This window comes from Schistocerca cancellata, chromosome 2 (genome assembly GCF_023864275.1).
Source record: "Schistocerca cancellata isolate TAMUIC-IGC-003103 chromosome 2, iqSchCanc2.1, whole genome shotgun sequence".
Lineage (NCBI taxonomy): Eukaryota > Metazoa > Arthropoda > Insecta > Orthoptera > Acrididae > Schistocerca > Schistocerca cancellata.
Genome location: NC_064627.1, coordinates 778,129,833 through 778,151,810, shown reverse-complemented (window position 1 = coordinate 778,151,810; position 21,978 = coordinate 778,129,833). Strand labels below are relative to the sequence as shown.

Sequence of the window (21,978 nt, the reverse complement as noted above, 5' to 3'; positions counted from 1 at the left end):
AAATTGTGGAGTTCTTTCGTTCATGTTGAAAAAATGAAACAAACATAAAATTACAGCCGGCCGCGGTGGCCGTGCGGTTCTGGCGCTGCAGTCCGGAACCTCGGGACCGCTACGGTCGCAGTTTCGAATCCTGCCTCGGGCATGGATGTGTGTGATGTCCTTAGGTTAGTTAGGTTTAAGTAGTTCTAAGTTCTAGGGGACTGATGACCTAAGATGTTAAGTCCCATAGTGCTCAGAGCCATTTGAACCATAAAATTACAGAATATATTTAAGCATTTCTTCCTCTTCATCTATATAGCCCTAATAATAGTAACACAATTTAGATGGATATTCAAACATATCACACTTGAAGCGTGTTGAACAAAATTTGAAACGGTGTCTTCGTAAAGACTTCAGACTATAAGGTACACTTGTAGTCCGACGCTAAGATCACTGCGCAACCAGAGCGGCGCATTGTCAAAAGAGGGTACACGTTCTGGCTTTCCTGCAAATCCAGGTTTTTTTAATGAACACAGCGTAATGTGACTGTGCTGTTGTTTATTTAATTACGACCCAGGTTTGGGCCTTTTATGCCGTTTTCAAGTGACAGTTTGGCATAAAAGTCGGAAACCTGGGTCGTAATTAAATAAACAACAATACAGTCACATGGTGGTGTGTTCATTTAAAAATTATTGGATGACTGTTGCTCAGCGACATAAAAAATACAATTATGTTGCGGTATAGATAATGAATCATCGCAGAGTTAGACCGAAAAGTACTTCAAAGTTGAAGTACACGGGTTAGTACTATTCTTGTAGGCAATACATTTAAATTGCTCACAGATACACCTTCAAACTGCGTCGCCCAAATGCAATGTCGCAATCAGCCGTAATGAAATGTTGCCAACACTTTGACCAAGCCGGACAGATGTGGGTGATAGTGATCGGGAACTCCAGAACTTGCACGAGGCTATTTCCATCTTTTCGGCAACCTGAAAGAATGTTTGGTGAATGACTGATGGAACGTTCCGACTGCTCTTAACATAGACTTGATGATAATGTTGAAACTAGTGTCACGTGTCTGAGTTACTTTGAAGCGTACTGCAGTTACTTCTGCTGTTATAATAACGTGTAACTTACTTTTTGAAATTCCCTCGTGGAAGAAGAGACTGAACGACAGGTGTGCCAAGATATCAGGGTAAAGGTGGTACAGGAAGACAGAGATCAGAACATATTCCACAAATAAATGAGGACTTCGGGTGTAGAAGCTACTATGAAGAGAAGAGAATGCTTGTTGATTTATTTATTTTACTGCTGGAATAATTGCAGGGCAGCAGCTTGCGTTATCCAGTAAAAAAGAAAATCATCCAAAGTTACAAATTTCACTTATTTACTTGTCGACTAGTTTCGGGTCGGGACCCATTTTCAGATCATCCAGTCAAAATGGGATTTCCAAAAACACAAGAACCATGTCAAGATAAACATACATGTACAAGAAAGTGCAAATGAGCAGTTACAGAGCAGTTTATTGCCAAATAACATCGTGGATAAGAGAAGACAAACTTTAGATCCCTACAAAACTCTCCTGCGCGAATCAGTCCCAGTTTCGGAGGAAGACAGAGTCATACCATCCAGTAGGTTCATTAAAAGCAACGGCCGGATAGGCAAAATAATTATTATGTTCTCCTTTCGGGAAACGTGGTACAAAATACTTGGGAATTCTGAGAAGTATGACCTGAAGACAAAATTCATTCTCTCTCTCTCTCTCTCTCTCTCTCTCTCTCTCTCTCTCACACACACACACACACACACACACACACACACACACATTATATATAGTGCAGTCTTTCGATTACTAATTCTACTACTCGGTGCACAGGCAAACACCTTAGAGTTTACTGGCTAAACGAGTACAAATTTCGCACGCGCAGCCAGCCAGCCAGCCAGCCAGCCAGAGAATGCCGGTACAAATACTGCTACGTAGCCCAGCCAGCGGTGGCGGTGGCGTGAATTTAAATATTAAACCGGCGCCGACATCCGAATTGATATTCCAGGTGAACAACCGCCAGCTGGAATGGTTGACTGCTACCGAGCAGCGCACATAGGCTCGCCGCCAGCGGGGAATAATAAATAGTGTGTGTGTGTGTGTGTGTGTGTGTGTGTGTGTGTGTGTGTGTGTGTGAGAGAGAGAGAGAGTGAGAGAGAGAGAGAGAGAGACGGGTCTTGCTATGCTGCATATTGTGCCCCAGTTCCTCTTTATAAACACCACACAGTGTCTGCAAGACGTGAGTTTATCATCGGATCCCCGTTGCGAAAGCTTCTCTAGCATCTCTTTCGGGCGCGAGCAACTGCAGCTTGAAATAGCATAGAAATAAATAAGAAAGTCCACTTAAGTGATTTTCTGTTTAGAAACTGAGCTTTCTGGATCAGCACATTTTATTGCTGCCCGAGATGAAGGGGACTCGAAATAAACGACTGACTACATCGGACTTCGAATTTTAGTCCGTAATACATGTTGTTTTCCGTTAATTTTGCTGAATTTCTATCGATGAACGCTTGATTATTACTTAAAAATAAGGAAAACTCATTTACTTATGAAATAAATGTACACTGTGTGATCAAAAGTATCCACACTCCCCCAGAAACAAATGTTTTTCATATTAGGTATATTGTGCTGCCACCTATTGTCAGGTACTCCATGTCAGCGACCTCAGTAGTCCAAATGGTTCAAATGGCTCTGAGCACTAACTTCTGAGGTCATCAGTCCCCTAGAACTTAGAACTACTTAAACGTAACTAACCTAAGGACATCACACACATCCATGCCCGAGGCAGGATTCGAACCTGCGAGCGCAACGGTCGCGCGGTTCCAGACTGTAGCGCCTAGAACCGCTCGTCCAAGCCGGCCGGCCCTCAGTAGTCATTAGACATCGTGAGAGAGCAAAATGAGGCGCTCCGCGGAACTCACGGACTTCGAATGTGATCAGGTGATTGGGTGTCACTTGTGTCATGTCTGTACGCGAGATTTCCACACTCCTCAACATCCCTAGGTCAACTGTTCCAGATATGATAGTGAAGTGGAAACGTGAAGAGAGACGTACAGCACAAAAGCGTACAGGCCGACCTCGTCTATTGACTGGCAAGAGACCGCCGACAGTTGAAGAGGGTCGTAATGTGTAATAGGCACACATCTGTCCAGGCCATCATACATTAATTCCAACCTGCGTCAGAATGCATTGCAAGAACTATGACAGTTAGGCGGGAGGTGAGATAATTTGGATTTCAAGGTCGAGCGGCTGCTCATAAGCCACACATCACACCGGTAAATGCTAAACGACGCCTCGCTTGGTGTAAGGAGCGTAAACATTGGACGATCGAACAGACATTGTGTGGAGTGACGAATCACAGTACACAATGTGGCGATCCGATGGCAGGGTGTGGGTATGGCGAATGCTCGGTGAACGTCATCTGCCAGTTTGTGTAGTGCCAATAGTAAAATTCGGTGGCGGTGGTGTTATGGTGTGGTCGTGTTTATCATGGAGGGAGCTTGACCCCTTCTTGTTTTGCGTGACACTATCGCAGCACAGGCCTACATTGATGTTTTAACCACCTTCTTGCTTGCCAGTGTTGAAGATCAATTCGTGGATGGCGATTGCATCTTTCGACTCGATCGAGCACCTGTTCATTATGCACGGCCTGTGGCGGAGTGGTTACACGATAAAAAATCCCTGTAATGGACTGGCCTGCACAGAGTCCTGACCTGAATCTTACAGAACACCCTTGGGATGTTTTGGAATGCCGACTTCGTACTGGGCCTCACCGACCGACATCGATACCTTTCCTCAGTGTAGCACTCAGTGAAGCACTCAGTGAAGAATGGGCTGCCATTCACCAAGAAATCTTCCAGCACTTGATTGAACGTATTTCTGCGAGAGTGGAAGCTGTCATCAAGGCTAAGGGTGGGCCAACACCATATTCAATTCCAGCGTTACCAATGGAAGGCGCCACGAACTTTTAAGTCATTTTCAGCCAAGCGTCCGGATACTTTTGATCACATAATGTATGTGGTACTTTTTCAATGACATCACTATTTCAGGATTTTTTGGCACGTTATTGATATCGTTCCAATTGCTTTTTCTTTCTTGTCAGTTTCATTATCTCTATGTATGTGCTACGCATACAATTCACAATAATTTGCATTATTTACCCTATAACATTTGAACTCCATTAGGCCATTCGATACGGGATTAGCTTGTCTTGCATTCCTTGCTGTTTTCTCCGCCAACAGTTCCTTTCTCCATCTGAATGTTTACTGCACGTCTTTCCAATACATTTTTATGTAAGTATTTCCCTTTCTTCGGTTTCCAAACTGTGCGGATTTCAATTCTATACAGTGTTGTCGTCAAAACATTAACTCGGAAAGTCTACTGTGTAACATTGGTGTCACTAATGCACTTCCTTGCTGAAAGAAAGCTGCATTTTGTGAAATGTATTCCCAGTTGAAAATACGAATAACCGTCAGCTGTATAAGGGAATGACGAAAATGAAAATTTGTGCGGGGCTGGAACACTAACCCGGATTTCCCGTTTTCCTCGAGCGGTCGCCTTAACTGGTTTGGCTCTCCGCACACGACACACCGCCAGACTCGTTCCTGAATCACAGCCTGTACTCGTACACGCATTACTTGGTTCCCGTACAACAAGGGGAACTGAAGTAGCTGCCTGGTACGGGGGATAAAGAAAAGATATTGCTATGCCTCTTGTTAAGAAGAACGATGCGATGTTTCTTCGACATGCATGCACTGCAACATCTTATAGCTTCAAATGGCTCTGAGCACTATGGGACAACATCTGAGGTCATCAGTCCCCTACAACTTAGAACTACTTAAACCTAACTAACCTAAGGACATCACACACATCCATGCCCGAGGCAGGATTCGAACCTGCGACCGTAGCGGTCGCGCGGCTCCAGACTGAAGCGCCTAGAACCACTCGGCCACATCGGCCGTCATCCTATAGGGCTGTCTTTACGTGGGCTAATGCTTTTGTACTTCAGCTGTGCCGTTTCCGCATGTCAGTCTTCAACTATGTTAAAGTTCTCCTTAGAATTCCGAATTCTGCTTCTGACACCTCTCAGTTATCTTTATTGTATCCTGCACGGCCTCTTCACTTCCAACCTGAAGGGGGGAAAAAATGAACCGGAAGATGTAACTTTACTGTCTCTCCCATGTAACTGTTGTTCTTGTTCTCAACTGTCCTGTCTCATTCAGTATTGTTCCTTTAAATAACGGAGGAGAAGCATTTTTCCAGTGCCAAATGCTATTTCTAATTCATCCTCATATTTCTGATTTGTTCAACTGCCATATACACTCAACCGCCAAAGAAACTGGTATGGGCAGTCGTTTTCAAATACAGAGATATGTGAACAGGCAGAATACGGCGGCAACGCCTATGTAAGACAACTGTCTGGCGCAGTTTTTAGATCAGTTACTGCTGCTGCAGTTAGCAAGATTTAATTAGCCCGAAAATCGTGTAAGTCGGCGCACAAGTGATGGGACACAAGATCTCCGAGGTAGCGATGAAGTGGGGATTTTGCCGTACGACCATTTCACGATTGCACCGTGCATATCAGGAATCCGGTAAAACATCAAATCTCCGACATCGCTGTGGCCGGTAGAAGATCCTGCGAGAACGGGACCAACGACGACTGAAGAGAATCATTCAACGTGACAGAAGTGCAACCCTTCCGCAAATGGTTGCAGATTTCAATGCTGGGCCATCGACAAGTGTCAGTATGCTAAACATTCAACGAAAAGTCATCGATACGGATTTCCAGAGTCGAAGGCCCACTCGTGTATCCTTTATGACTGCACGACACAAAGCTTTACGCCTCGCCTCGGCCCGTCAACGCCGACATTAAACTGTTGATGACTGGAAACATGTTGCCTGGTCGGACGAGTCTGGTTTCAAATTGTATCGAGCGGATGGACACAACTTTATTAATCCTACATCTACATCTACATTTATACTCCGCAAGCCACCCAACGGTGTGTGGCGGAGGGCACTTTACGTGCCACTGTCATTACCTCCCTTTCCTGTTCCAGTCGCGTATGGTTCGCGGGAAGAACGACTGTCTGAAAGCCTCCGTGCGCGCTCTAATCTCTCTAATTTTACATTCGTGATCTCCTCGGGAGGTATAAGTAGGGGGAAGCAATATATTCGATACCTCATCCAGAAACGCACCCTCTCGAAACCTGACGAGCAAGCTACACCGCGATGCAGAGCGCCTCTCTTGCAGAGTCTGCCACTTGAGTTTGTTAAACATCTCCGTAACGCTATCACGGTTACCAAATAACCCTGTGACGAAACGCGCCGCTCTTCTTTGGATCTTCTCTATCTCCTCCGTCAACCCGATCTGGTACGGATCCCACACTGATGAGCAATACTCAAGTATAGGTCGAACGAGTGTTTTGTAAGCCACCTCCTTTGTTGATGGACTACATTTTCTAAGGACTCTCCCAATGAATCTCAACCTGGTACCCGCCTTACCAACAATTAATTTTATATGATCCTCGTCCGTGGAAGCCAGCCGGGGACTGTTCAAACTGGTGGAGGCTCTGTAATGGTGTGGGTCGTGTTCAGTGGGAGTGACGTGGGACCCCTGATACGTCCAGATACGACTCGCACAGATGACACGTATGCAAGCATCCTGTCTGATCACTTGCATCCATTCATGTCCATTGTGCATTCCGACGGACTTGGGCAATTTCAGAGGACAGTGCGACATCACACTCGTCCAGAATTGCTATACACTGGCACCAGGAACACTCTTCCGAGTTTAAATACTTGCACTGGCAACCCAACTCCGCAGACATGAACATTATTGAACATATCTGAAATGTCAACGCGCTGATCAGAAGAGATCTCTTACGGATTTATGGACAGTCCTGCAGGATTCATATTGTCAATGATCTCCAGCACTACTTCAGACATTAGTCGAGTTCATGCTACGTCGTGTTGCGACACGTGGGGGGCCCTACACGATAATAGGCAGGTGTACCAGGTTCCTTGGCTGTTCAGTGTATCTGAACATCAATTTCTCATGGTAAACTATCGGAATGGTAAAGGCACGTTTTCTTCGGTTTTACTGCTACAGTAAGTTGTTAGCGACGTAGGTGTGCGCCGTTCGCGTGACGGGGAAGAGCTACAAGTCAGTCTTTGACAATCTATTTCGGAAGAACATCACTACATTTCCGCACGGTACTTACGCGAGCGGCAGCAGACGTCGATAAGTTTGCAATTAAGTACTCCCGCACGCATAAACGCGAGATTGTTTTACGGGGCCACCTGTTAGCCGGTGGCACGGATTTCCCCGGGGCGTTAACACGCACTGAACACGGAGCTAACGCTGCCCGCTTAGTGAATTTACGACGCAAAAGCGCTCTACATTCGATGAATATTCGATAAGACATTAGCCGTACGCTGGCCTCTAGGGTCTTGGCCGGGCGCTACGCGCCACAGGACTGCGACGGCGGGGGCGGGAACTAGCAGGTAGCGGGTACGCAAGCATACTGCCCACATGTCTCGAGGAGGCAACGGCAGTCACGGATGCAACAGGTATTTCGGTTCGAGATGTTCACAGCATCATCAGGGCAGGCAGGAAGAAAGAAGGAATGCCGTTCCTGGACGTCCCCATTGATCGCTGGACGTAACACGTGTTTCAGTCCGGGAGTTGTAAAAATGTACGGCAATACATATTTACTTGTAGACAACTTATTTCTTGGTAGTGGGGCTTAAAGCACCAACAACGTTCCGAAGGGAAGAATTTGAATGCGAGTATTATAGGTAGGTCTAATCGAAACTTTTGACTATCAGTCGAAATACATATTTCTTAGATACGAGAATACAGATCACGATTCTTCTGGTTCTTTTCTAATGTCAGCACTGGACTCAAGTTGTCTATTAGCATATAGAGTGATTATAAGCCCAATGGGTTCAAATGGCTCTCAGCACTATGCGACTTAACTTCTGAGGTCATCAGTCGCCTAGAACTTAGAACTAATTAAACCTAACTAACCTAAGGACATCACATACGCATCCATGCCCGAGGCAGGACTCGAACCTGCGACCGTAGCGGTCGCTCGGCTCCAGACTGTAGCGCCCAGAACCGCACGGCCACTCCGGCCGGCTATAAGCACAATGAAGTCACAAAAACGTTATTCACTGCATGTACGACAATCCAGGGAAAACATTTCAGATTCTGTTAATAGTCTCGGTGGTGCAATGGGGAGCACTACAAACCTACAGGTGCGACTTTCGATCCCCATCTACAGAGACTCTCCTCCGCTGAGTCTTCCCGAGTCAGCCTCTGAGGATGTCCAGCGCAGTCCTGGACGAAACGTCAGGAACGGTATAGTTTCTTGGACCATGACCTAACATCCACCAGCAGCTATGTCATCTGGTCGTGAAAGCATTCTATAAACTGTTTATTGTTTCAAAAGTAATCGCCATACCGGTTATCCCACTGTAAGACAAGACGGCCAATGTCTTCATGCAAAAATGTTTGCGATTCTCTACGGGCCCATCATCGCACCCCGGCGTGCAAGTCTTCGTCCGAAACAAATCGACGGTCACTAATGTACTGCTTTAGGGCTCTAAAGCTCAATAGGTAAGTGGCAGACTTATGATTCTAAGGTCTTCGTTTCGATGCCCTGTCTGTCCCAGGAATTTTATCTGTCACTATCTTAGCGCCCGCTGCTTCGCTCGCGTAGACTGCATGGCCTACAGAGATTTCTTTGTTTTATTTAATTGAATTTTCATGTTGTTCACTAAATTTTTATGTTGTTCACAAACTGGAACACCTAAGCTTTTCAAGCTAATTAAGGCCATATAAACGTGGTCATTTCCGAATGTACGTCCGACTAAAAAGCGATTCTGGTAGCTGCAGTCCAAAGTTTTTGTCAGTCATGCCTTTTGGGTCGTTGTGGAAGCATTCCATAGTAACTTTCAGTCCCAAACAAATAGTTCTTTACATCTAACCGAGAAGTGAAATACCAAATATCATAAATTTACCTACAAATTTTTCTAATTTAATGAAATATTTTGTTAAAAATTTTCTTTCCCTATTGCACTTCCTTAGGGGTTGAATTTCAAGACGCACTGAAACGAGGTTTTTTTTAATTGCTAACCGAGAAGTCAAATAAGAGTTGGCATACATGTAGCATTAAAAAGCTTTTAGTAGCTCTGAAGTAATTACTAATTTTCAAAAAAATCTGTCAGCAACTTTCTTACATTTCCAAAAATGCTCAAACACATATTTCTTTAATTCTGTCCGAATATCCAAATACCAGTTTTCGTAGGTCTAACTTCAAGATTGCCTTAATAGTGACATAAAAAAACCCTTGACATCCTATTTCACTCCCTTTGGGTTGCTACTCCGAAAAAGCCCTTCCTAAACGACGGCTAAACTATAAGATCCACACCTTCTCCAAATTTCAAGTTTCTATCATCTTCCAGATGATGGGCCAGTCAGTTAGGACATTAACTTTTATGTACAGATATCATCACTAATTTAACCTACTGCAGTACTTGTTATTGTGAAAGTGGCTTCGTTGCAGAGCGGTTCGGAGCTCACTTTTAAACTTTAGGTTCCACCATGAACGTTTGGGTAAATTAGTTGAAAGGTTGGATGAAGGCAAAGGCATACCATCTTCATGAAGACCACGTCTACTAAAGCACCGCAGCGATCATACAAGTCTTTGGGTAGATAACAGCTTTACCTTTCCCTTACGAAGCCAACCACAGAAACTTTTCCCCACAGACGGACTAAGTCACAGAATGTTCAAACATACGTGGGCAAAAAAACATGGTCGCTTGTAATCACGTCCTTAATGTTTCGCGACCATTCAGATCATTCCGGAATTTTTATACCCTCTGTCTGGCTGGGAACAGGAATAAAACTGCGCAGGTACATTTATTTGGTGCCACGTCCTGTATGTATAATCATAAAGATTAAAAAAATGTATGCCGTCGAGTGTGGAAGTGTTCCCCCTCGCCAAACTAGAACAATGTATCACGCGTGGCCGGAGCCGGCGTGGTGTGGCGTGGCGTCGGTGGGAGTTGGCAAGCTTCCGGTAGCGGACCTCCCCAGCTGTCGGAGGCGGCCTGAAGAGCTTCTGGCATCGGCGGAAACGCCGGACACGAGGCGGGGGAGTGCGGATGGACGTCGGAAGGGTTAAAAAGCGCCCTCGCGTAACTGCACGGTGGAAACAAGGGGAACGAGATAAGGGTGGAGGTGTGGGAGGGAGCGGAGAGGAGAGGAGCGGAGAGAACGCCGACCGGATGTCCAGCGGGGGAAGCGGCGAGCAGGGCTGCAAACTGTGGCGCGCTGAAAGCTACCTGCGCATACCTGGCTGGTTGCTTGCGGCTCCATCACAACCAACCTGGTCGTCATCATGCGTTACTCTGGCCTTCTGCTGCGGGAACGGTGGGAACAACAGCCTTCCCGGCAGTTTCCGAGAACTTGTTGCAACTGTCCACTCGTCTGCAACTGTTTACAAGGGGGCAGTCACTCTATGGTGCCGCCTGTCAGTCTCAATAAACGGCGATGATGTTTTCTTTTCTTATCTTTTATTCCCCACCCACGACTGTTGGGCGTTCTTTTGTAGAACTTTGTTGTTTTCAGGCAAATATCACAGCTGTTTAGGGATGAGGAGTGAGGGCAATTGGGAAAATTTGGGATGAATGAAAATTCTAGAAACAGAAGAGGAAGTAAAACTTCCTGGCAGATTAAAACTGTGTGCCGGACCGAGACTCGAACTCGGGACCTTTGCCTTTCGCGGACAAGTGCTCTAGATTTGTAGAGAACTTGCCCGCGAAAGGCAAAGGTCCCGAGTTCGAGTCTCGCTCAAGCACACAGTTTTAATCTGCCAGAAAGTTTCATATCAGCACAGACTCCGCTGTAGAGAGAAAATTTCATTCTAGAAGAGGAAGTAGATGAAAATAAGATGAGAGGTATGATATCACGAAAAGAATTTGACAGAGCGCTTAACAAGGTCTGTCCTACGAATTTCATCTGTCATTATCACTAATTTAACCTACTGCAACAAGTCGAAACAACGTCCATGGAGTAGAAAATATTCCTATGAATTATGGGGATTCTTAGGAGAGCTAGCCAAGACAAAAGTATTCCATCGGGTGTACGAGCTGTATCAGACAAGGGAAATGCCCTGAGCCTTTACGAAGAACGTGCTTTCAGGTGTGAATTCTACCAAACTGTAAGTTTAATCAATAACGGTTGCAAAATAGTGACAAGAATTACTTATAGAAGAATTGAAAAATTGGTAGAAATCAATCTTGTGGACGACTAGTTTCCGTTCCAGAGAAATGTACGAACACAAGGCTATATCGACCCTATTACTTATCTTAAAAGATAAGTTAAAGTACCGGGTGATCAAAAAGTCAGTATAAATTTTAAAACTGAATGAATCACGGAATAATGTAGACAGAGAGGTAGAAATTGACACACATGCTTGGAATGACATGGGGTTTTACTAGAATCAAAAAATTACAAAAGTTCAAAAATGTCCGACACATGGTGCTTCATCTGATCAGAATAACAATAATTAGCATAACAAAGTAAGACAAAGCAAAGATGATGTTCTTTGCAGGAAATGCTCAATATGTCCACCATCATTCCTCAACAATAGCTGCAGTCGAGGAATAATGTTATGAACAGCACTGTAAAGCATGTCCGGAGTTATGGTGAGTCATTGGCGTCGGATGTTGTCTTTCAGCATCCCTAGAGATGTCGGTCGATCAGGATACACTTGCGACTTTAGGTAACCCCATAGCCAATAATCGCACGGACTGAGGTCTGGGGACCTGGGAGGCCAAGCATGTCGAAAGTGGCGGCTGAGCACACGATCATCACCAAACGACGCGCGCAAGAGATCTTTCACGCATCTAGCAATATGCGGTGTTTTTCTTTTGTTCTAATAAAACCCCATTTCATTTCAATCATGTGTGTCAATTTTTACCTTTCTATCTACATTATTCCGTGGTTTATTAAGATTTCAAATTTATACTGACTTTTTGATCACCTGGTAGTATACTCCTACGTTGAACTATTAGAACAAAGTACAGTTTGTGCGACTACTTATATATAGCAATTTTATTTTTCGATAAAGCTTTTTGACTGGAATATTCAGAGTTCTGAAAGTAGATGGATAAAATATTGCGAATGTGATTTTAATTACAGCTTGTACAGAAATCAGACTGCATTTATACGAGTCGGACATGACAGGGAAGCCGTAGTTGAAAAGGGAGTGTGAGAAAGTTGCAGATCGTCCCCGGTTACTATCTGCGCGCTGAGTAAGCTAAGCAGGAAACCAAGAAAGAATTGTAAAGAACCTGTCGTAATTTAGCACTCGATTGGGGTCTGGAACTCTTCGCAAAATTATCGGCAGTTGCAGCGATCGGCAGAGGTAGGGCGTCCCTCTAGCCGCTTTAAGCGCCGAACAGCAGGCCGAGTTAAAGGGTGAGGGTGAAGGTGCCGACGACCGCGAGTTCGTTCGCCCTGCGAGGCGCCGCCGCCCCCGCGCGACCCCCGGGGTGAACACTCGCCGGTACAGCCACCCGGCCGGCCGCCTGCCAGCCTCCAGGGCCTACACTGGAGCAGAGCTGTCGCTGGAAAGCTGGCGCCGGCACCTCCCATTCCACTGACTCTGTTGTTCTCTTCACTTTGCGAGACGCTGTAACGGGTGTCGCACTGGACAGAGACAGAGCAGTGCCCCGGAGTACTCTTTCGTCCGAAATTGCCATTACGAGAAGCGTGGCTCAAGTAAGATCGTCCGCAGGGCGACCTACAATGGGCAACTGGTTGCCGACTAGCTGGCAACGCAATTCCGCGCACGGGGCAAGTTAGGAATGAGAAACTGCAGTTGTGTGCGAGCGGGGAGGGAGACAGTGGTATTTGTCACACCAGCATCTTTTGGTTACACTTGGCACGTCGAACACAGTTTCAAGCACAGAGGAAGATGTGGTTCTCTTATAATAATAACGATTATTATTATTTATTCCCTTTCTCAGACGTTATGTTTGGTTAAAAATGGAAAGTGACGCGGACCTCGATCAAGCGTGACTTCCTTTTAACTGTACGGAATATATTACATTGCACTTAGGAACTTTCGGGTAATTGAACACGTATCAATAATTACAGATTTCTGTAGTTGTATATATACGTTTGGATATAGCTGTATTGCGTTGACGTACTGGTGGATATTGTGTGGTATGACTCCTGTAGTTGATAGTATAATTGGTATAATGTCAACTTTATCCTGATGCCACATGTCCTTGACTTCCTCAGCCAGTTGGATGTTTTTTTCAATTTTTTCTCTTGTTATCTTCCTTATATTTGTTGTATTGGGTATGGATATTTCGATTAGTTGTGTTAATTTCTTCTTTTTATTGGTGAGTATGTCAGGTTTGTTATGTCGTGTTGTTTTATCTGTTATAATGGTTCTGTTCCAGCATAATTTGCATTCATCATTCTCCAGTACATTTTGTGGTGCATACTTGTATGTGGGAACGTATTGTTTTATTAGTTTATATTGTATGGCAAGTTGTTGATGTATTATTTTTGCTACATTGTCATGTCTTCTGGTGTATTCTGTATTTGCTAGTATTGTACATCCGCTTGTGATGTGATCTACTGTTTCTACTTGTTGTTTGCAAAGTCTGCAGTTATCTGTTGTGGTATTGGGATCTTTAATAATATGCTTGCTGTAATATCTGGTGTTTATTGTTTGATCCTGTATTGCAATCATGAATCCTTCCGTCTCACTGTATATATTGCCTTTTCTTAGCCATGTGTTGGATGCGTCTTGATCGATGTGTGGCTGTGTCAGATGGTATGGGTGCTTGCCATGTAGTGTTTTCTTTTTCCAATTTACTTTCTTCGTATCTGTTGATATTATGTGATCTAAAGGGTTGTAGAAGTGGTTATGAAATTGCAATGGCGTAGCCGATGTGTTTATGTGAGTGATTACTTTGTGTATTTTGCTAGTTTCTGCTCGTTCTATAAATAATTTTCTTAAATTGTCTACCTGTCCATAATGTAGGTTTATATGTCGATAAATCCGCTTCCTCCATCCTTTCTTAATACTACTACTACTACTACTACTACTACTACTACTACTACAGACGAATAAAATTCTGGATTCAGCCGTACATCCACAGAAATAAAAAAAATGCAGGCTGTACGTAGCAGCCGAAGATCTGGAACAGACAGATTCGAAATTCGTAGCTTTTTCAGAATGACTAAACAGCGGTACAGTCATTTGGCGCAGTTGATTTTTTTCCTCCGTAACACAGCGTTAGTTTCACTTTCAAAACCCCAAGTTTCTTAAGATTTATACACACGGAAATTTGATGAAGGTGGCTGATACTCGTTAAATCATTTCTATGTGAACACCATTGTATTTACACGTACCGGAAATTTGTGGTTTTCATCGTTCACTTCCACTTGACAATGTAATTTTACCGAATGACCGTCACACAAAAGAATACTATCGGCATGATTTGCAATTTTTGCACATTTTTTCCATTGAGGTACCGGTAATTTTACTTTAAACAATATATGTAAAGTACACAACAAACGTAAAAAGAAATTCTTTTCTGACTTCACAACCCGTTTTCTCTGTCAAATCTCTGCTGCAGTAGCCTGGAAGTTGTCGTTTCATAAAATGGATTCCACTTCCAGTTCACAGCTAATGTTCACAACCCACGTTCATTTTCAAATTAAAACGATATAGAGCTGTGTCGAAGAACACGATGCAACTCAGATCGCTTTGCAACGCCCTCACCGAGTTGCTGGCAACTGGTTGGTAACGCGTTGCAAGCAACTCACTGAGGAGTTTGCGGAGCCCTACTCAACTGCACAGGAAGAGCTTCGCTGCCGACCCGTTACCAACCAACCTCGGCGACGAGTTGCTTTTGAATCGCTCCGTGTGTTGTTTAAGCATAAATACTTCCTGGGTGATGATGACTGCGCGAAAGCTACAATACATTCAGAAGACTGACACATGTCAGCGGATAGAGCATCAATTTTCGTTTCGCAATATGCATCGTGGCTTAGTTGCACTTAGGGACGGGAGTGTCAGAACACGTGGACAAATCACCCACTCCACATTGTTGCATCTAATTAGTTCCCGCCTGCGGATATACAACCCGATCAACAGATACCTAAAGCGGGCTGCTGTCTTTGCGTCCGCACGCACGAGCTGACACCTGCCATTTCACGAACGGTGCCCTTGATGAACACCTGTAACCGTATTTAAGAACTTCTAGAGATGCCCTATCCACTGGTATGGGTACATTTTCTGTTTGTCTTGTTTTCGTGCAGTCGCCTTCCGAAATTGCAGACTTCTAATTATAAACAGCATCAAGCATTTAGTGCGGTTTAAAAAAATTATTGAATTCAAACCATTATCGGTTACGGAGTTCTTAGAAATCCATCTTCAGATGCCTCTTACAGACTTCCTTGCTTTCCTAGTGGGACCTCGTACTGTAGTAGTTATTAGTGTTTGTGCACTAAGATAAGCAAAATGTCTTTCGTTCAAAATTCGGTAAATTTAAACGAGAATATAATTTAAACTTCGTGTAGAACGAAATTTCATCGCATTAGCAAAGACATTCTGCTACCCCCATGTACTCCACACAACGTATGTACGAGGGTTGGAACTTTAACTGCGGCGACTATTTATTTACAGCTCGTACAAAATAGATACGTGTTTCAAAGTTTTACTGACCTTCAAAGTAGTCACCAGCATTGTGTATAACCCGTTGCCAACGATGTGGAAGTCGTAGGATACTCTTAGCTGTGCCACTTGTGTTGACAGTTCGAGCGGCGCGCTCTATTGTACGGCGAATTTGCAGCAGTTCTGAAGCGAATGCCTTTAAGTGCTACCTTCAGTTTACAAATCGAGCTGAACTTACGATAGCTTTAGGTGGTGTAGCACTTAGCAGCCCCATCAGTCAGACAAATCAGTAACAGCTTGCACTGTACGTGCTTGAGGATTGTCCTGCAAAATGATGGTCAGGTTGTGCAGAAAGTGTCACTCACACACTGAAGTGGGTACATATTAAGGTACCGACGATCACAGTACATGCACTTGTGCCCCAGGTAGATTTCGTAAATTAACATTCCATTTCAGCAACAAAATCCCTGTTAAGAAAACTATGTAAGATGCAAATTTTTGTCAACCGGAACGGTCGCACTTGTTAAAATGGTACGAGTCATTTCACCATGGTGAACTGTATTTCTTAGAAAACACGTTGTCATCCCCTTGTAATTTTTCCTCCTATCTATGTAGTTATGTAGTTCTCAATTCGTTCGAGCAATCAATCATTCATAATAGGAAACGCAGTCATAACTCAGTCACTCAAAATGATTCAGAAATTTTACTTGTTAGAATGAAATCGGGCGATGATTCTTCTTCTCTGCAGGCTCGTGCTTTGCGGCAGTCAGCCAATCTGTACAAATAAAATGCCTCGTATTTTTGGGAGCGTTGTATAATCAGTCGGGAAACCTCAGATCAAGCGGATATTTGGCTTTGATGAAGTCTAACCTTCCGAAGAAGTAATGGAGCTCTTGGATCATTAAATGCAGGTTCGTATCCAGTCTTTCGGAAGTTCCCTTCTGATTAACAACTACGCAATATATCGATGAATATCATTAATTCCCAAATGTCAAATAATGTAAACTGTTACACACCTTTTGTATGAAGGAGCAATATATATATATATTTCCCTTTTAATCGTACAATTTCGTATCAGTTATCTTTTGTCATAAATCTCAATATTCAAATTACAATTCTTCAAACAATTCTCAGGCTAATCGGCACGAAGACAATCTCGGAAGCTTTTTTCTAACAACCACCAGAGAGAGTAATACAAAGAATAATTATGCGTTCATGGCATAGCTATTGTATGAAACCACTCTGCGCATGGATTCTGCGAGTATGAAGATAGAAAGTTAGTAAACGTCATTCAAGGGTAGAATTGTATCAGAATAATTCATCGAATATAAAGAGATATTACACCCTCTCCAATCATCTTCAGAGGGGGTTCAGCTGCTATAAAGGTACGATCACAACCAGGCCTAGCGACGAGGTAGGATGTGAATAAGACCTCCTTAGAAGCTGAAACGCCCTTGAAGACGGGGACGAAACATTGGATTCCCACAGAAATTCATTGAATACAGCATAATACTTAGAAGTGTGTCAACAAGCGCAAGAACATAACATCCTAACAATGCGTGTGGTGTGTGCGCTGTTCCTACAGCGCGGCGACTTCGCACAGCGGAGGACAGAAATCTAGACGTTCGCTCGCTTCCTTACAAGATGAGCCCGGAAGCTGCCGCTGTGAGCTTGATTTTCGCTGGCCTGTTATTCTTCGCAGGCGGCGACCGTGATTATTCCCGGATTCGCGGGGAGGGCACAGCCTCGCCGCCGTCCGCCCCCTCGCCGCGGCGCCGACAATCAGGCCACAGTCGGCCGCCGACGCCGCCGCCGCCGCTGCACTCGACGCCCCCGCATTCCCACCCCCTCTCCCGCCCCTCCCCCTTCCCCTTCCCATCACTCCTTCGGCCTTCTTTTCGTCCCGATGCGGCGGAAGGCCCTCGGATTTTCGCTGCGCCCAGCGCTGAAACCTTACGTTCCGAGCATTCCAATTTCCACATCGGAAGCTAGCAGCCGTGTAGCAGTGCTAAGAGCTCGCTGGTGTTATGCAGCGACTATATACACGAGTTTTTATTAAAAAGTACGTGGTGGGGTAAAATTCACAGCGCAAATAAGAGTCGCGCTCAGAGCTAAAATTAGCGGAAGCGAGAGTGAATTCTGCCATAAGCTCAAGCTTTCTGATTAGTAAGTATTCCTCTAGCAAAGCAGCAGAATATCAATTTGTCTGACAGAAATTACACGTAGATATTTGTAAGAGGGGGTTTTTACTCGCTGAATTCGTACAGAGAGACACTAACGAGACCAGTGATACAGCTGGTTTCTTGTTTCTTAGACCGACCCAAAGCGCCCGATGTATTCAGTTAAGCCACAAAGAATGAGTATCTTACCATCAGACAGTTCGCTAGCATGAACAACAGTACCTGACAAGTTTCCCGAAACATTAAAAAACATGCCGCTGACTGTCCACACGTGAGCGCACGTACATCGCACGGTCGCTGGCCATTTCGCGGTAGAAGGTCACCGTTCTTTGAACATCCTCTCTCCTGGTAGTCTAACTGCAAGAGGCAGCCCCTTCTCTAGCAGCCAGTGTGATTTGCGGGTGCCACTCCTCGCGATTCCTTTCCTAGGGCACTGCTGCAGCTCTTAGTGTGAAACATGAATCGGATCTCAGAAGGCCATGTTATTGGCAAACATAACCCCTCTGCGATATACGCACATTTTCATGCACAGTTGTCGAACAAGTTCCGAGAGGTCATCGCTTTGAACAGTTTCTCCCTGTTATTTATCGTCTCTGGGTATGACATATCGCAAGAATTCATATTTTGTAATTAATTACTACTGTGCCAACAGTGATGTTTGTCGTCGTTTACGATGCTAAATCGAGTGTGGTTTTGTCCGTTATTCAAGGAACACTGACAAGCTAAAATAAAACGCCGGGCGTTATACGATTAATAGATTGCTTATATTATCCTGACCTGACCTTGTAGATCCTCCATGAGATATCAAACGGTATTTTCTTGTATCTATGTACTGAGTTAGCTACACCTTGGTATATCTGTCCTAACTTCCATCTGCACACCCTTCTAAGTGCCTAATTACCAACCCATATACCTTTGCACTAAATTCTGTCTACCTCCCGAAAAAATCCCCACCCCTACATACTTTCACACAATATATGCCAACCTCTCTTCGTCTCATACTTCTTCCTTAAGTAACTGTTAACCTCTCTGGACCGGAACTGTAGATCTTGCTTTGAACGATGCTTGCAGGCTGGTTACAGGGTGCTTAAAACGTACGCCTGTTGAGAACATCTCCTGTCCTGACGGTATCCCTCCTCCAAATATTCGTGGAGAAGTTGCCGCCAATCAGGAACAACTGAAGGCTGAGAACGTTGAAGCTCACCGGCTGTTTGCCCAGGAACTAACTCAGCCTAGGCTAAGACCAAGAGAAAGTGTCGTTCGAAGAGCAGAACATTTTAAATTCCCTCCAGATGAGACGAGACTTTTTCAATGGAAATCAGTACAAGATTGGGTGGAAAAGCGAGAAAATCTTCCGGCCGGTTAAAACGAGAATTAGTGTTTTTGGAAGTCCCCCAAACCGCTCAACAACTGGTGTCTGTAGGGTGACGTCGTCCTTTAAACTATGGAGTTCCACATCGGTTGATAAGAAGTGTGAGTGAGCAGAATAAGTAACAGGAACATCTGCGCCAGTGGCCCTTGTATCAATTGATCTGTACAACGCACTACCTCAGGGCTGCAAACTATACAGACCTAGGTGTGGCTCAGTTATGAACCAATGCTACCTTATTTGGCTTCCCAACCAACCATCTATTCTCTGTCTTTTCCTCCGCTGAGAATTTAACAGCCTTTCTTCTTCCCTACCAACCAATCTCTCTCTCTCTCTCTCTCTCTCTCTCTCTCTCTCTCTCTCTCTCTCTGCTCCCCCCCCCTCCCACCACCACCACCACCACCACCACCACCACCACCACCACTCCTCTGTCACCCTAAGACTGCAACAATTCGTTCAAAGCGAGTGATCATTATTAGGGAAAGGCATTGTCTGTGCAAAGTAACGGGATATCCACGACGGCGCGGTGCAAAGAGTGCGCAGTAGAAAGCTAGCAGCCATCGCCGTGGCCGCCTCTGCGTGGACTTTCTCCGCACTCCTTCACACTACGCCTGCCACTGTCTAACCAACAGTGTTGGCTGTTACTCCACCATCGGCAAACACGTGGTCTGTTATCGCATGAAGCTCAGTTCCCTGTAACTTCCACTGACAAGATTTACGAACTACCCAACTTGTGGAAGCACGCACAGAGTAAGCCTGAAAAAAAATGACTGCTGGTATGGTACTTTCTCAGCTGAGCGTGAAATACAACTCCCAGTACAGGAGTTTATTTTTATTTCTTTTTTTTTTAGGAAACTAACATCTGCAACTACATATGGCGATTGGTTATTTGATGTGCCGAACATGACTTTTCTTATCCCACATTTGATTTCTAGTTGATCGCAGAGCTTCCTTATGTTTTTAAGTCGCTGTTCCTGTTTGGATACTTTAACAACATACTGCGATGTATGTCCACACAGTATTTACAGGCTGCGTAAATACTGCTGGCACACATAATCAGGATTTTTTCTGCTCTGTGTATTCTCTCTTTCATGTGGCACTGTATTTAGACACTGGAGAAGCGATACCGACATGTCGCAGGAGTGCTAGCGTTCAAATACTTTGTCGCGATTTGATTTGCAGAGGCCTTGTAAAAGTGGTCTCAGCACTAAAAATTAGAGCCTAATCAAGCAACCTTCTTGTCTATGAGCCCAGCTAGCGAATTTAGATGCAATACGCTCAGAACAGTACTATCTAAACTGCAAGGCACATACACACGTCCTTCTTGGTCGGTGTCGAAAGTCAAACACTACTACTGAATGATGAACTTTCGGTCCAACTTTTAACTCCAGCAATGCTTTCCAGGCAAGGTCCTAATGGATGTGATCTGCAGTTATTTTCGTCAGTGAAGCGTCAAGGCAGTATCTGCGGGTCAGAACGTACAGATTTGTACAGTGCTAACCCGTCGTTCCTAGGTTACATGTGATCATGAAAAGTGCGCGAGACGAACTCTGTGACTTGTCCAGAATGACTCCGCACGAGCCGTAGTGCTTATTGTCTCCAGGCAAAGGGAGCACAACCAGTCAGCAGCGCGATACGGCATCACTCCACAGGACACTGTAGGAGAGGTCTGTGATTTAACCAGAGGGGTTGACGCATGGTGTGGTGGTCAGAAAATCTGCTTCACCACTTCTCTCTTTGTCCGACTTGACCAAATTCTGCTTATGACTTTATTTTTCCCACCAGCAAGAATACTTCCATTTCGAGTGCGTGAAACGTTCCTTGTCGTTGTCCTCTCGGAGCTTCCGCAGCGTGGGGCGAAGTCCAACTGGTGGTAGCGGTCAATGACCATGCCCTCTTTGCGGTGTGCGAGACATATCACAAGATTAATTGCTCCGCAGACTTCCCCAAAAACTTTTGTTGGTGGACACGGATTATTTCCATGCACTGCTACACAAGCCCTATCAAGCTAAATGGGGAGGGGGGACGGCAGCATAGTTTTGACCCGTGGGGGAGGATTAAAAGTCACTTGTACACCACTAAGTAACACCTTGTAGCAATCTAACTACTTTCAAAAACCCTCAGATCCAACCACTGGGGGCCGAACAGCACAATAACCCTGGGTTCGGTGTGAGGCGGCGTAGGGGTGAAGTGGACTGCGGTAGACGTCGTGGGGTTGTGGACCACTGCGGCTGCGGCGGGGACGGAGCCTCTCCGTCGTTTCTATGTCACCGGTGAACATACAATCCAACATACATTATAAGCCGCAGCAGGTCAGTTAACTATAAACAGAGTTGCGCTCTACCAAAGCTACTGCTCCGTCGTTTTGGTACGATACATAAATGACTTAGTAAGAGATAGGGTTACCGGTAGTCCTGGCAGCATTGATATAGAGGAGAAAAAAAAAGTATGAGAAACTGGGAAACGAGGACTTATTTCTTTTTCGTTTGTTTTGCACATAATTACAACCGCACATCGTTCAATGTTAGCCCACTGTGTATTCAATTTCCTTAAAAAAATATACACTGCATTTTGTAAGTAATAAACATTGGTTGCTCGCATAAGCTCTGCTCTTTCATATAATCAGAACAATTACTTTTGACGTAAAAACAGTTTACACGCCAAAACAAAACAAAATCTATATTAATACTGCAGT

The 21,978-nt window shown here is 44.6% G+C and overlaps 1 protein-coding gene across 2 annotated transcripts in view; it reads right to left on the bottom strand.

Annotated features, from left to right (window-relative positions):
• Positions 1-21,978, bottom strand: part of LOC126162627 (ribosomal protein S6 kinase alpha-5-like) — a 400,316-nt gene that overhangs the window by 283,834 nt on the left and 94,504 nt on the right. The window lies entirely within an intron of this gene.